Source organism: Canis lupus, chromosome 17 (assembly GCF_048164855.1).
Source record: "Canis lupus baileyi chromosome 17, mCanLup2.hap1, whole genome shotgun sequence".
In the NCBI taxonomy this organism is placed as follows: domain Eukaryota; kingdom Metazoa; phylum Chordata; class Mammalia; order Carnivora; family Canidae; genus Canis; species Canis lupus.
This window is the reverse complement of record NC_132854.1, coordinates 27531516-27548800: the sequence shown is the minus strand read 5'-3', so window position 1 is coordinate 27548800 and position 17285 is coordinate 27531516.

The following is a 17285-nucleotide window of genomic DNA, read 5'->3' as shown; positions in this document are numbered from 1 at the left end:
TGTATGACTAGAATTTTGAATAAAAATCGATTAAACACAATACTAAGCTTTACTGAGTGTGTACTAACAATACATTCAGTTATAGTCTGTGGGGAGACACAAATGAACAACAGTATGTAATCCCTGGTCTCAAAGTGCATATAGGCTTGAACAGAGAAAATTAAAATGTAAATACATATGTCATCCTTAAACCTTGGTACTTACAATAAAACTATGACCTAGGTTCAAATTGAGGAAAAGGGTGAGCAGAAGGGAAAGTCTATCAAAGGCCTGAGTGGAGTTTTTTTCTTTTTTTTTGTATAATTATATGCAGATCATTTTACTCTTGATGTCATTACTTATTAGGATTAAAGCAATGTCTTATGAAAATATTTCAAATAGATATGTGCAGGAAGAAAGAATTTTACAGAAATATTCTGGGAATTTAGTGATTACTGAATGTCCATGAACTATATTTCATTTCCCAGCTAGTCTCAGAGTTGGTCCACAGGGTCAGGAGAAAAGTTCTGGCCAGCAGAAAGAGATGTGATAGATGCTCCAGTGTAGTCCCTGCTCCCTTTGTTCTTTCTGTAGCCATCCCAGAGGGCACAGATTGAAATTGCAGCCTCAAGAGCTGGAAGAAACCAGCTGAATCCTTAATCACCATATGCTGAGAACTACCCTGCAAAATCTCAAAATTTTCATTGTCTTTAGATGAGCAAGAAACTAAGTTTTGATGTGCTAAGCCACTGAGCTTTGGTGTGATGTTAGCACAATGAAGCCTAATCTAAGCCAACGAATACAGAGATGATTGAGTTCACATTCCTTTCTACAAAGCTCCCTTGCCTATATTGTTGACAGGTATAATGCAATTCATTTTGTATATTTATGAATGATTATAAATCCTTTCCTTCTTAGTGTGTAATAACTAAGGGCTTTGTGAGACTCAGTGAAAGCTAATGTGACTATCAAAGGAAAATTACCTCAGCCTTTAAAAGCTTAGAAATGTAAAGAATATAAAATGCAGCCCAAAAAAAAAATAAAATAAAATAAAAAATAAAAAAATAAAATGCAGCCCATTGCTAGTAGTTTGTTCCTTCTGTGGCACCTAACAAAATTGATCATGTCTCTCCTCTTGCTTCTATCTTATTTACTCATTTACTCACTAGGGATTTGTCTCAGACATTTCAAGGTTATTATCTGCAGAACAATCAAGGAAGTTTCTCTTGTTTTTATTAATTTTAATTAAACTTACTTGTATCCCATTTTATTGTTCTAAAAGATACCTTTTCCACATTTGAAGATCTGTGAAATTGAGATGCATGTAACAATAAGTATGTGTTACAATTACACTCATTCTTTGTGATTCATAAAGTAATGGTGCATCTTAAGGTTTACATTTTATTAAATATAAAATACTGCAATATTTTTTATGCTTAAGAACCATTAATTTTTAATTTTCTTTTTTAAGTCATTGTAAATTAAGTATTTAAAAATATTTAGATAAAAACAACCAGTTTAACAGAAAATTAAATAATTTCATTCTCAAAGGGGTCCCTACATAATTATTAAAAGGCAACAGCAAATGAAGGTCACAATATCTAGAGACAATGCCAAGTTTCATATTAACTAATTAAGAATATCTAATCATGATTCCAGCTTCTCTAATAACATATAAGTGGCCACATCCACCCTGCCAAAAGCTCCACTGTATTTCTGTAGGCTGTTTTCCTATTTGACTCACTCATATATAAATCATCTAGATTACTCTGTATCCTGTGTACCTGTGTGCCTATGAATTTAACATCTCTCTTTGAAGTGTAATTTTTATATTTTATATAGTGGATAACACATAGGCCTATTAGACTTCCTATTTAAAACATTAAATTAGCAAAACTACATCTACCAAAATAAAATATAGCAAAAGTAGTGAACATAATTATATAAAAATGAAATAAAATAAATAGGCATTGGAAACAAATCATACTAAAGTTAAAAACAAAAACATCTTTTTACTTTCACACCAAAGCTGAGCATGTCAAACTAAACTAATGGCTTTTGAAATCATTTCAATAGAAGCAAGATTCTGAGGTAATCTGCTCTGCTTTTACAGTGTGGGAAGTTTTAGGTAACAAGTATCTTTACTGAAAATAAGTGCACTGATCTTACTTCTACATTAAATCATTGTGTTGTAGACATATTTCTGATACAGGCTATTCACGTGACTCTTCATATTTCACATATGTATGTCAACTAAAGTGATATATTCTTATATTTTTCAGTGATAAGTATGTAACTCAGGATAGATGTCAATAATTTAATATTTTAATTCTTATTTGCTATCATTACAATTTAAAATAATGATTGCAATAAACGTTATGAATTATTTCAATTCCCATACTTGTTTTCTTCTTGTTACATACAAAAAATAAACCTGATAACTTTTATCCTCTCATAAATTATCCAGCCACTGAGAAAGACAATATAATAGAAGGAACATGGTACTGTTCCTGTACAAGTAGGAGTAGATGTTGACCAAATAGCATAATCATTTTACAAATGAGAAGGTTGTTTCAGAAGCATATTGCACTCACAGGCCATACATATTTTTAATCATAAGAGGCTTATGCTTTGGTGCTCTTCAAATATTAATGAATTTCTGTGCTAACAACTCTACATGAGATAGAACAGAATTAAGTGGGTTAGACTTGTGAAAAATATGTCAGCTAGCATGTGAAAGTGCTCTGAACTACATCAGGAAACCCTTCGTAGAAATAACTTTTATCCATCAATACATAAGGTACAGAAAATTCAGAAAGCTTGTTTTTCATAATACTTAAAAAATATACCCAAATTTCTCCTTGTACTTCACATACATCAGATCCAGGATCCAGTGATGTTCTTTACTTTTTTTGTAAAGCTAATAAGGTGTATGTATACATGTGAGAAAGAGGATGAGAAAATTCAGCTTTCTTTCACATAATGTGGTCTTTAAATTGAATGATTTGATCCCAAAGACTCAGGTCATAATTTATTTTTCTAATGTTCCCATGATTAGATAACAATAAAAGACACTCTAACTTCACGTATTCTCTAATAAGTCACTTCTTTTATGGGACTTGTGATTGGACACTAGCTGGCCTCTCCAGCTCATCTTTTGCTAGTCAGCCATGTACAGTATAATCTAGCTGCACTCAGCTGGTAAAATCCTTAAACATGCCCCTGATATCAGTTTCATCTGAGTTAATGTGAATGTATGTTCCTATGCTTGAAAAGTTCTTCTTGCTAATTTCTTGATAAACCTTATCACATTTCTGGTCTCAGCTTGCAGGTCTTTTCCTCCAAGAAATTTTTCCTGATCCTCTCTAGAATGCTTCCATAGCACCCAATATTCTAGTCCCATAGCATTTACTACATTTTTGTGAAATTGCCTGTTAACTTCTCATTTTTTCCCCCTCAAAAACTCTGTGTTTTATTATCTACATTGCAGATAGTGATCACACTATTGATCATAGTACAGTCAAGTCAGTTCTTTGTGTAGATTAAGATTTGGATAAATATTATTTATAATAACTGCATAAATGAATACTGTTCATGTGCTGGAAGGTATCTCTAATTTTTAATGTCTCTCAATAGATTGACACAGTGTTTTGACAATGTATCTAGATCCAGTATATATATATATATATACATATATATGTATATATATATATATATATACATAATCTAATAGATAAAATGGATTATAAAAGTGCAGGCAAACTGTAATAACTATCAGTGAAATGAATAATGCTCTGAGAGATAATAATTAAGGGAAGAGTGCTACCTAGATGGCTCCATTGGTTGAGCTTCTGCCTTTGGCTCAGTCATGATCCCGGGGTCCTGGGATAGAGCCATCCAGCTCCTTGCTCAGCAGGGGGGCCTGCTTCTCCCTCTCCATCTGCTGCTCTACCTGCATGTGTTCTCTCTGTCAAATAAATAAATAAAATCTAAAAAAATAATAAAAATAATAATTAAGGGAAGAAAGCACCAGGGAAAAATTTACTGGGGTTGTGGTATTTAATCTGAAAAATAAAGAATGAAAAGTAAATATTATGAGAAGGGTCAATGGAAGGAGATAGGACACATATAAAAGCTCTAAGATGATAAAGAGAACCAAACACCATACTCTCCAAACTATAATATTGCAGAATGTTTTAAATTGCTCTTTTTTTTTTTTTTAAAGTGCATTACCTATCATTTCAAAACTGGAGATTATATGAGTAGAAACATAGAGTGGAGACACATATTCTGGAACCTAACATTTCAGTTTTAGAATTATGATTTGACTGTTTTAATAAGAATTGAAATGATGGTTTGTAAGGCTAAAATAATTACTTTTCACAAATTAAAAAGCAAAAACTTATCAGACAACATAAGTCCTGTATTTATGATACGTATTTTCTTAGATAAGAAGAATATATGTTTCTGTTGGGCAAAACATAGCTTTCTGAATTAAAGGATTTTGGAAAAGTCTTTGTTTTACTGTCATAAAATGCAATTTGTGGATTTCACCATTAGGGATAAATGTGATTCTATAAAACACATAGAGAATGATGAGAGTAAAAAAAAAAAAAAAAAAAAAAAAAAAACAACGTTGATTTTTCAGATTTTTCCTTATGATAGTTGTTACACACTAAGAAAATTATAAGAGAAGGCTTGAGAAGGGAAATACAAGCCAGGTTTAAAACAAACCCATGATATTGACAAGTGACAACAAACGAGCTTTTTCCAAAATAAAGATACAGATAAGTATTATTTGATGGCAAGGGCTTTGTTGAAAATTAGTGACACACAATGGTTTTGATAGGAGGTAAGGAAATAATGAGTAGAAGAAAGAATGGTGTTTATAGTTGTTGATTTCACACAATTTCTGGTCACGTAAGATTGTATACAGATCTTAAGTAGGAAGATTAGAGAACACTTATTACTCAGGCAGTTTATGAATCTGCTGGGCATTTTTTGATATGGGAAGCAAATATGTTAGAAGGGTAATGTATTTTATTAAATTTCTTTTCAAGATGCATCTTTAAAAAGGCTTGCATATCCTGCCAAAAAGGGGGCATGCATAAAATTTGTTATAAAACTTGACATCTATACTTAAGATAAAATGAAGAATAAATGCAAAGTTGCTGCAATTTTCTTATCACTTGTTCTTTATACATCTCTATGATTGATAGATTTGTTTTTATATTCCTGATGTTTTATACTCTTACTTGGCACGAAGACTCAGATTTGTAAACTTTGCTGAAACTGGCTGCTAAGGCCAAAGTTATTAACATTACAGAGACTGATAGCCTAATAGTAATAATTATTACTTAACTTTTATTTGTTACCTAGACTGTGAGAGCACTAAGTAGTTTTATAATTCTTGTTTCCATGGGAAACCAGGCTAAGCACAATGATAAGACTGTTATTTATGTGTAGTCCATTAAATTACAGTCCTTTCATTTTGTATTTTTACACATGATTGGTGTCACCATTGATAGAGTATAATGCTATGCTTCATTATCTGCATTAAATTTTCATAAATATCCATTTTGGGTACAAAATAAGATAATGCAAGTGGTTTTGAGAGAACTATCAGGATTATATTCAGGAGCTTTTTTATCATTTCAGAGAAAATAATATTAAAATGCTACCATATAAAAAGATACCCTGATTATCTTTAGAAATAAATATATCTTTAGAATAAAACTTCTCATACAAACTATGATGTATTTTATTATTTGTAAATTCATATATATTTCTCTCCCAAATGTATGTATGTCACAAAGTATGTGTACACATATTTGGGAGATATGTATACACACACACACATATATTTATGTATTTAAATATACTATACATAATAAATATATTTATTAATAGAAAATTATAAATAATTTACAAATAAATTATAATAAAATCTATTTATATCTCCAACATCTTCAAAAGTCAAAAGTAATGATGTAATAAAGTTATATAGTATATATTAAGAACAGACGGAGTTATAAATACTTGAATTTAACTGAACTGACTTGAAACAATAACAACGTGAACTTCCTTCTTAAAGCACATTACAACATTAGAACAAATAATAATAAACCATTTCATTTAAATATAAATTGTGGAATAAGCTAATACTGTCTTAAATAAGCATATATTTAAATTTTTAGAGAACCATCAATAAGTCCAATTTTTGGAAGGATTAAATCTTTTAAAATGAATTTTTAAAAATATCTTTAATATGTCACTATGTCAATATGCCAATGGCAAGTATATATGCTATAATGAATATTTGGATTTTAATTTTTTTGACTTTCTCAGTTTTATGTTTTAAGGTGACTTTTTTTTTTTTTTTTTTTAGGGGAATGAACTTACTCTGAAGTTTTATATTCTTAACAATAGTAAAATTTACGGTAGCTGTCTCTAAGTTTGTATATTAGGGACAGTTTTGTACTTCTTGTATAACTAGATTTCAGACAATTGAATTGAGTTTATCAAGCTATCAATCCCTCACAGAACTCTGGATCTTTAGCCAACAAAGTAGGGATTGAGGTGAGGCTAGACATTAACCACTGCAGCTTTGGACAACAGAAGTAGTGGTCTCTGTCAAGTAGACTCTTCTCATTTTGAGATGGATACAATATTTCTGCATCTTTTTTATTGCCTAGAGAAGCTTCTTTGCTTCCTGTCTTTTCCTAGGTTGGTGACCTGGAGCCCATCTATGCACACATCTCAATAAATTGATATATTCTTGCTTATTTAAATGTGGTTATTATTTGAAATCATCCATTCATTCCGCTATTCCACAAATATTTGTTGAATATGTGTGTGTATAGAGAAATATATAGTCAAGATACATCAATGAAAAAATGAAATATTCTCACCCATGTAGAGTTTACATTCTGAGAAAGATAAACTATAAACAGCAAACATAGTAAACTACGCCATATGTCAGAAGTAGATTAAGGGTTAGGAAAAATTAATCAGGGTAAAGGAGATCCAGAGGACAGGACAAGCAGGAGCAAGAAGTGTAAAGTCCTTAATTTCTTTATTGATTCATCCCTAAAACCTGTTGTGATCCCACTATGCTGAGAAATCAAAGCACAATAATATTTATCAGAAGCCTAAGCTGTTCATCATAAAAAGAGATGTTCAGTATAAAATGAGTGGAAAAAACAATATAAAATAATAATCATATATTATTTCATTATATAAATTATATCTGTAGAGTGTCTTGAAGAAGGTGAATCTGAATGTTCTGAGAGTTATTTTCTAGTGGTAAAAATGTGGGCTATTTATTTAATTTTTGTTTTTGCTTCTTTGGCTGTCTCAGACTTCCCACACTTATATATATAACTTTGTAATCTGAAAATAATAAAATTTAGTTCCCAGGCAAAATGATAGGAGGCTAATAGCTATGATATTCTTATATCAAACTTCCAAATAAAGTATCAAAGAGTCACCAAAAAAATGCAAAAATTTATGTCAATGCACATCAAACAAAAATTAAATCGATAGCAATGATTTATGTATTAGAAACTGAAAACTTTCAACTAACTGAAACACTCAAGGGAATTGAGGCAAAAATATCCAGATCTATATAAGCACCAATTTTGACCTGGTATAACAATAAAAAGAATGGAATTGATGTAGTTTTGGAATATAGGTGATTTTTGGTGGGGTGAGATCAGGAGCCAATGACCAATAAAGAATTCTTGAGACGTCTTTGGTACAAAATGGTGGTTTTATTAAAGCATGGGAATGGGACACATGGGCAGGAAGAGCTGCTGCCCCGGGCTTGTGAGGGGTGGTTGATTCGACACTTGGGAGTTGGTGAGGTAAGGGAAAGGTAGGTTTCAAAAGGATTTTCATATGCTAAAGAAAACGCTTAAGGATACTAGAGTCCTGCCATTATCAATTTAAGATTGTTTTTTCCTTCTAGCAAGGCATTTATTTACATTAAGACAGTTGGGAACTTCCTGGAGGAATGTGACACATATCCTACCCAGAAGTGGCCGGCTGGGATGGTGGTGATGGTGGTGGTGGTAGTGGTGGTTTGCGGGGTGTGAGCTTGTGCTTTGTCCTCAGCTAGCTTTCTTTCTGTCATCAGAGTGAACAATGATTATATATGTACTATCCTGAACAGTTATATCTGTTAAACCATTTTTTTTGACAGAGACAGTCCCATATTATTTGAATAAACTGGTGGGCCTATGATTTGAAGTAAAGTCTGGATTATCAAAACCTCATGTCAATCACCTCCCCATAGTCATGGCCATGGGAGTTATATACAAAACTAGAAAAAATGCAAACTAACAAACTCAATACAGCATCCAACTGTCTCCATTACTTGGAAAAAGTTATTCTTCCAGGGACCACGTTAGTGTTTTCCCAAACCTCATTTTAAACCTTGCCTCAATTCAAATAAATGTGTGTAAAAAAGATATGTAATAATATGTTTGGCAGTTGATTCTGAGATATTGGTCCTTTGTAAATGTGGATGGGAAAAACCTTCATTGCCTGTCTGAAAGAAGATTCAAATCACAGGAGATTGTTGGTAGCTTTGTGTACTCATAAAGTAAAATACATACACACACACATTTTTTTACACCAGCTAAAAACGACAGAAGATAAAAATCTTTCAATCAAGTTTAATCAATAGTAGATTAAAATGCTTAAATATGTGGCTATTTCAAATCAATATCAAAAACACTAAATTCCCGATATATTGTAAAAGGAAATTTTTCCATTTACATTAGCACTACCTTAGGAAATTCCAAACTGGGTGTTGTATTCTATCACAACTGGTTCTAACCTGCCATCTGACAGAACCATGTACTTTGGGCAACCTCAGTTATGCCAAACCTTTTCTGGACCTAACTAAAATAAACATTTCTGACCAATAAACAATGGTATTTGTTTCAACCAATTTTGTACATATATCTGGACTCATTCTGACATATTTAGAATTTTATTTTTTCCCCTTAATTGACTAAGGGACAGGCAGGGCTAGGTAGGGAGAGACAGGTAGAAGACTCTGGAAACAGTCTCATAAAAATCCCAAAAATGTGAAGATGAAACCACACCATCCTATCCTAGGTGTCAGAGGTGGGGTCTTGTTATAATAGCTATCTGTGACCAACAAAAAATTACTGAATCCTAAAGAAAAAGTAAGCCATTAAAGATTTTATCTCTAGTCCTTATCAATGGAGATATCCATAGAGATGTTAAAAGGATTTAGGTTCTCTGGTTAGGTTCAATAAAAGCCCAACCCTACAAACCTCCAGTGGTAACCCTGTCAGTACACCTCTCACTTCTGAGAGCTTTTTCTGTATCCTTTCTTAATAAATTTCAATCACTCTACTCACTCTCCATTGTCCTTGAGATTCATTCTTTGACTCCATGAGGTAAGAACCTAACTCTCCTGCTTCATTAATGAGTGATTTTTCCTATTTTTATTTTTCCTCCTTTTAAAAACATAATAAGCCCCTTGTTTTAAACTTGGCCAACTACTCTGTGAATTTTTTCACTACTCTGTGTTCTTTTCCTGACAAAATAAAACACTTTTTTCTCTTGATAGTCTTTGTTTCACATTGTAAGAGAAAATGTGAGAATAGATAGATTATTTTTAAAATTGAATGACGATTAAACAGATTTAAGAAAAAACCTATTAACAATGAGACCAATAAAAAATGAAATAATGATTATTTCTTTCATTAATTCACATATTTATTTAACTCTTACCACCTGCCACATTTAGAGTAAACATATATGAACAAAAAAGATAAAGTAACTTCCTTTAACTCTATTATCAATTTTAAATATGAAAAAAGCTAATGGAAGTCTGGAATATGGAAAAATAGGCACTGTTAAACAAAATTTTAGATATATATTGGTGCAACAATTTGGAAAAGCAGTTTGATGATATGCAACAATAGCTTTAAGTTCTGTGTGTTTAATAATTTCACTTTCTGAGATTCTATCTATCTTTAGGTAATTGGTATAAAGACAATATGCAAAATTTTTCAATTTAGTTTAAAAATAATGAAGAATTAGATGGATTCAAAAGATTACTGTGGAGGAATTGTACAGTAGATTATGATGAACTTGATGAAGGAACAGAAGGCTAGCTGAGGACAAAGCACAAACTGACACCCCACAAATGGCACCCCCTCCCCAGGAAGGAAATGTATGACATTCCTCAGGCATTGTTGGGTGCACTAAAGCTAAGGGAAAGGGAAAACAAATAGTTAACTTATAGAGATCATAGTCTTATAGACCTGAGTCTCCCTCTGTTAACAAAATGTCTCAGTGATTTACAAGAAAAAAGCATTTTATCAATAACCTAAATTCCAGATGGAAACTCCCAACTGTCTTACTGTTAATGCTTTACTAGAGGGTAAAACAATCTTAACCTGACAATGGCAAGGCCTTCAGTATCTTGTAGGCCCTCTGTAGCATATGAAAGTTCTTTTGAAATATCCCTTTTCCTTACCACCCCCAACTCTCAAGTATAGAATCAGCCACTCTCACCACCCTGGGGCAGAAGCTCTTCCAGCCTGTGGGTCCAGTCCCACTGCTTAAGCAAAACCACTATTTTGCACCAAAAACATCTCAAGAATTCTTTCTTGGTTGTGGGCTCCAAACCTCACCCCACCAGCCTCACCTAGGTTCTAAAACTACATCACTACAACTATGATAAGGCAAGGGCAATATCAGATTAGGAAAATTTTGACAGCCATGTAACTCAAAACTTTTAAATTAGAACCAAGTAAGATACCAAGTAACTCTTCTCCCTTGACATAGCAAAATTACCGAACCAATGCATTTTGGTTCCCCTGCATTCCATATTTGGGGGAAACTACACCACTTTTAGTAGGAAAACATCTTAAATATTGAAACTATGAGATACTTTATGCATGTTACCAATACATCCTATATTTACAAATGCATTTTACATAAAACAAATGATACAATAAATATGTATTGATGTATTTATATAATTATTTTCTAAGAGCAGTAAGACAATAAAAAGTCCATAGTGTTGTGGAGGCCAAAAAAATTAAGGCCATTCCACCTTATTAAGTTCAGTGTTAGCACAAGTACAGCCATCTCAGGCCCCTGTGAATAAGAGCTGAACTTTACCTTACTTCAGTTAAGCTCCATATTTGAATGAGAACAGAGCTCAAGCCAGTGGCAGGAAGCCCCACATTAGAATGAGAACAGAGCTCAACACCCATGGTAGAAAGTCCCATATCAGAATGAGAACAGAGCTTAATGCCCTTGAAAGCCCCATATCAGAATGTAAATAGAACTTGAGAAATTCCTCCACCCCTTCTAGATGTCCCCTAGACCAGCCCATAAAACTAAGCTGGAACCCACTTCAGGGTCCAAGTCCCTGCTCTGCTGTGTCGGGTATACTTGGACCCAAGCTCGAGCTTGTAAATAAACCCTCGTGTACCTGCATTGGTGTCGGCTCCTTTGTGGTTTCTCGGATTCGCAATCTTGGGCACAACAAATGTAACTGTGAATATTAATTTTGTGCTTTATAATTCTTCTAAATATTGAATTTTTAAAAGCAATGTAAGGATTCTGACAGAAATTTTTGTTCATGACATTGAAAAAAAAATGATATAGGAAATGCCATATTATCTCAAAGAGTGGATTTTTTTTTTTTCCTGATTGTTGTTTTTATGATACCAGAGCAATGAACTCCTGGAGAAGAGAATGCTTTTTATGAAAACCTTAAATTATTGATTGGCAAGATAAACTCAACTGCTCAAAAGTCCTTAAGGCAAAATTTGAGGAGAAAGAAAAAAAAAATCTGAGAACAGTTTTATAAAATACAATGGAGTATAAAATATAGTATTAATGTAAAAGAAAAGAAAAATGATGGAGACACAGGATAGCTCACAAAAAGAAGTATAGGGATTAGGTAAGATACTTTTAGTATATATATAAAAAACAAATCTAAAATATAGTAAGAGAGTAATGTGCAATACTCTGATGAATTTATATAATATTTACAATACACATGCAAAAATAAAACTATTTCCAACAATGTATAGGATGGGTTTACTGAAGATACTATGTCATTAGATAAATGCTTACTTAAAATTTTTTTCATCTTTAAAATCACCTAGATGAAAAAAAATTTAAAAAAATCAACTAGATGAGCACTAAAATTATTCTCATTTAAAAAGGCTATGATTGGGATCCCTGGGTGGCGCAGCGGTTTGGCGCCTGCCTTTGGCCCAGGGCGCGATCCTGGAGACCCGGGATCGAATCCCATATCAGGCTCCCGGTGCATGGAGCCTGCTTCTCCCTCTGCCTGTGTCTCTGCCTCTCTCTCTCTCTCTGTGACTATCATAAATAAATAAAAATTAAAAAAAATAAAAATAAAAAATAAAAATAAAAAAATAAAAAGGCTATAATTAATTACTTTTATCTTAATTTTAAATTATTTTGTAAATAGGGATGCCTGGGTGGCTCAGCGTTTGAGCATCTGCCTTTGGCTCAGAGCATGATCCCATTTCGGGGATCGAGTCCCGCATCGGGCTCCCTGTGAGGAACCTGCTTCTCCCTCTACCTGTGTCTCTGCCTCTCTCTGTGTCTCTCATGAATAAATAAATAAAATCTTTAAAAAATAAATAAATAAATAAATAAATAAATAAATAAATAAATAAATAAATTATTTTGTAAATAAATGTAGATGGAGTAATGCTATTTGGCAAGGATGCATACAATTCTATAGAAATCTATGTACTACTAATACAAGCATTATTGGTAAATCAATTGGTCAGATAGGTACTGAGATTATTTTCTTACACTATTTTAAAAATGTGTGCCAAGAAACATATATCTATAATTAAAATATGCAGCTAAATGGACATATTATTACAAAAGCCCATCAAAACAATCGCTTGAATTACTTCCCGACTTACCAGAAATTAAATGGTACTCAAATAGAGGTAGGCAATACTCCCTCTTTCTCTGGAGGTTAAGAGTGACTAGTATTGTTTGCACATTTATCAGTTTTGGAGGTTATCATGACTGCAAAGGGTGAATGGCAAGCAATAGTCAGAGGCCACAAATGCAAACTCTGTTCTAGGTCCCAAGGAAGGAGATGAATCACTAAACCAAAATGCCAGTAATGACCTTGTTGATAACAAAATTAGCAAATAAAACTGATTCTAGTCAATTGGGATCAATGAAAAAATGTTGTTAAAAAAATAAAAACGTATCATACTTTTTAAAGTCAGGAATATGTGGCTATAAATAATAATAATAAACATAAATAGGAAAAATAAAAATATATAATACACTAGATTTCAGAAAAAAATACATTTAAAAAAGTGGGGAAATACAAGGAATGGAACTATTTTAGAGAATCTACAGAGTCATAAGATCACAACAGATGGAAGATTAAAAATACTTGTTAGTGAAAACATTAGTAATTCATCAATCTTCCTCAAAAGGAAGACTTTACTTGTATTTTCTCTTCATTTTTGTGTCTATTCATATGTTATCCATGTCAGGGAAAGTTCACTTTGTTTTGCCACTCTTTTCCTTGCCTCTCTAGTTCCAACTTAAATGCAGCTTTTCCCATTAAAAAATTACCTTTGATCTTTCAAGTAAATTTAGCTCATGTGTCCTAAAATATCTTATAATTTTCATCTATTGTTCATTCTACTAAATAAATGTTTATTCATGTAATAAATGGTTTGCTTATTTGTTTTTTGCCTAAAATGTTCCAGGTGCTTTACTAGGCACTCAACATACATGGCAATCACAGTCCATGTTTTTGCCACATAAAACATCTACCACGTTGTCATGGGGCTTACCCTTTGCTTGGGAAAGTAGACCCTAAACCTATAATTAAAATCAACATTAGTGAGAGTAAGAGGAGAGACTCTAGTATTCAGAATTTATAAAGAACTCATCAAAATCAATACCCCCAAAATAAATACATGTAGTTAAGAAATGAGCAGAAGACATGAACATACATTTCTCCAAGGAAAACATACAAATGCCTAAAAGACACATGAAAAAATGTTCAACATCACTCATCATCAGGAAAATACAAATCAAAACCACAAGATACCACTTCACACCTGTTAGAAAGGCCAACATTAACACCTCAGAACCAACAGATGTTGGCAAGGATGTGGAGAAAGGGGAGCCCTTTTTTTGCACTGCTGGTGGGAATGCAAACTGGTGCAGCCACTCTGGAAAACAGTATGGAAGTTCCTCAAAAAGTTAAAAATAGAACTACCCTATGAACCAGCAATTGCACTACTAGGTATTTAATCAAAGGATCTAACAATGCTGATTCAAAGGGCACATGCACCCCAATTTTTATAGCACCATTATCAACAATAGCCGAATTATGGAAAGAGCCCAAATGTCCATCAATTGTTGAACAGATCAGGAAGAGGTGGTACACACACACACACACACACACACACACACAGGAATATTACTCAGCCATCAAAAAGAATGAAATCTTGCCATTTGCAATAAGACAAATAGAACTACAGTGTATTATGCTAAATGAAATAAGTCAGTGAGAAAAAGATAAACATCATATGATTTCACTTATATAGAGAATTTAAGAAACAAAACAGATGAACATAGGGAAAGGGAAGGAAAAATAAAATAAGTTAAAAACAGAGAGGGAGGCAAACCATAAGAGACTTTTAACTATAGTGAAAAAACAGGGTTGCTGGAGGGGAGATGGGTGACTAAACAGGTGATAGGCACTAAGGAAGGCACTTGCTGGGATGAACACTGGGTGTTTTATGTAAGTGATGAATAACTAAATTCTACTCCTGAAACCAATTCTTTATGTTAACTAACTTGAATTTAAAGTTTAAAAAAAAAGAGAAAGGGAGAGAGAGGTCCTTGGAAGTCTAAAGTAATTCCACTTAATCTATGCAAGGAAGCAGAAAGAATCTATGTACATAACTGATATGGAGCTGAAAAATGATGGATGATGCAGCATCAGCCAAGCAAAGAATAAGGATAAGTGTGCATGGCTGATTGGTCAGTGGATTCAGGAGGCCCAGAGGAAAGAACATCATGCACTGTAAAAACTCCAGAAGTCCCAATGGTTAGGCTAGAGCAGAGTATGAGATGAAGACTGGAAAGTACTGAGATTGGACCAGAGCTGAGATCAGGACATGAGAGTCCTCTTAACCTCCTAAGGAAATTGAATTTTATCCAAAACCAATGGGAAGGCATTGAGGGATTTTATGAAGAGTATCATATTCATATTTGTGTTTTATAAATATTATTTTCTTCTTCTGAATTATTTTTTTTTGTAGTTTACTCATGAGATTTTGTAGGGTACACATCTTCAACTATCTTGAATGATTATCTGGAATAAGAAGAACATCTTGCCTTTCTTTCTATCCTCCACTCAGACACTTGAGTCCCTGACATTTGGTACATTTACCAAATCAGAAATTTGGTAATTTGGATCAGAAATTTCTAGTATTATAAAATACAAATTTATTTTCAGTTAAGTGGATTAGAGTTTTTTTAAATAAATAAGTTGGAATGTTTTCATTGAAGCAATCTAAAATACTGAGAGCTATGAAAGGAAGTAGACTAAGGTTTTAGATGATAGCTGTGTTCAAATATTTAACCAGGTGCTTGTCATCTGTGTATGTGTCAGCTGTGCAAATCCAGTGGGCAGAAAAAGAAACAATGATTAGAAATTTCAAAAAAAGATAAATAAGCAGAATATGAGAATTGCCAAAAACCTTCTAAAATTTTGATCTTTTTGATAATAGCAAATGAACCTTTCAATCACAATTATATAAGACATGTTAAACTTGATGGAAAGTTGAATGAGATGAACTGATTTTAATTTTCACTGTTAAGCTATCGTTATTGAGTTCATTTACCTATCAAAATAGAAAATTCTAGAGCTAAACATTAAAAGCAATGTCACTAAGACCAAAACTATTGTAGCATATTCCAAATTATCTCCATTTCAATCTTTTGAATCTGTATATATTCATCTGTAACTCAATTAGTCTGCATCCTGCCAGGGAATATAAACAACATCAAACAGAGGAATTCAGTATGATAGGTTGGTTAAATAGATCATAATGTTGGAAAGCTGAAATAGCAAAAGGGGAAATGGTGAAATAATCCAAAGATTAGTAACTCCAAGAAGCAGTTACCATTATGATGGCTGAGGAAATAATAAAGGGAGAAATGATGTTACTAGAACAAAAGGGCTCAGCTTTTGTTGATTTATATTATGGCAGTCTGCAGAATATGAGTGGGAATACATTCTAAGGATGTATCTTAAAAGAATAGAGTATGTATTGTTGGATTGTGCCAGAATTGTTGATATGGCTACACTTCTCAGAGCCTCTGGATTTAATATGTTAAATCTGCTCTAATAATTTGTTTGCTTTGTTGACTGAAATCTGGGCTTAATGGTTGCCAACACTCAGTGAGCCTGAAATATCAAATTGTCTAACATAATATAGAGGGAAAAAATCCAAAAGCTTAGGGAAATAGGAATATAGAACTAGATGTGTCCTATGCCATCTGCTCTCTGATTATATAGCAAAAGAGGGCTGAGAGGACATTTCCTCCTCTAAGGCACTGGTAATAATGACTGAACAAAAATGGAGGGCAGTATCCCTGAAATGCACAACATCTTGCAGTCCCATTTACACAGTTGAACAAGATGGTTGAAATGCCTCCTTTGAGATAGGTTTTCTTTTTACAGTGAGAATGAGGGATCCCAGAAAAGCAGATGATTGACAAAACATTTACACGTTAAGGAACAAGGGGCATACATGTTCCAAAATGACATCAGAAAAAAAGAAGTAATGAGAATGTTTTGAATCTCACAGATCTTTGGCAAATGTCAATTAATTGCAGGATTCAAAGATTTAACTAGTTTGGCAATCTACTAAAGAATCACATGATCTATGTGACACAAGCTCTGGAAGGTGGAAATCTTTTTTGAATCTTCACAATAGACAGTCCCAACCTCTCACTCAGTTTAGTTTATTTGTAAGAGATGTCAATGTTTCTTCAGATATATAAATTATAAATCTTCCTCTAAGCTTCTCCAAAGGGACTTGCAATTTTTTCTATGTTGTTACCATGCATCATTAAAAAGGAAGATTTCGTAGATTTCTAGACATTGACTCTGATTTTGACACTAGTACCTAGAAATTAAAAATGGCATTATGGCCCATTGTCCCCATTGGGGTTTATGGAAGTCAGTTCAAAAAGGTAGTTTTGAC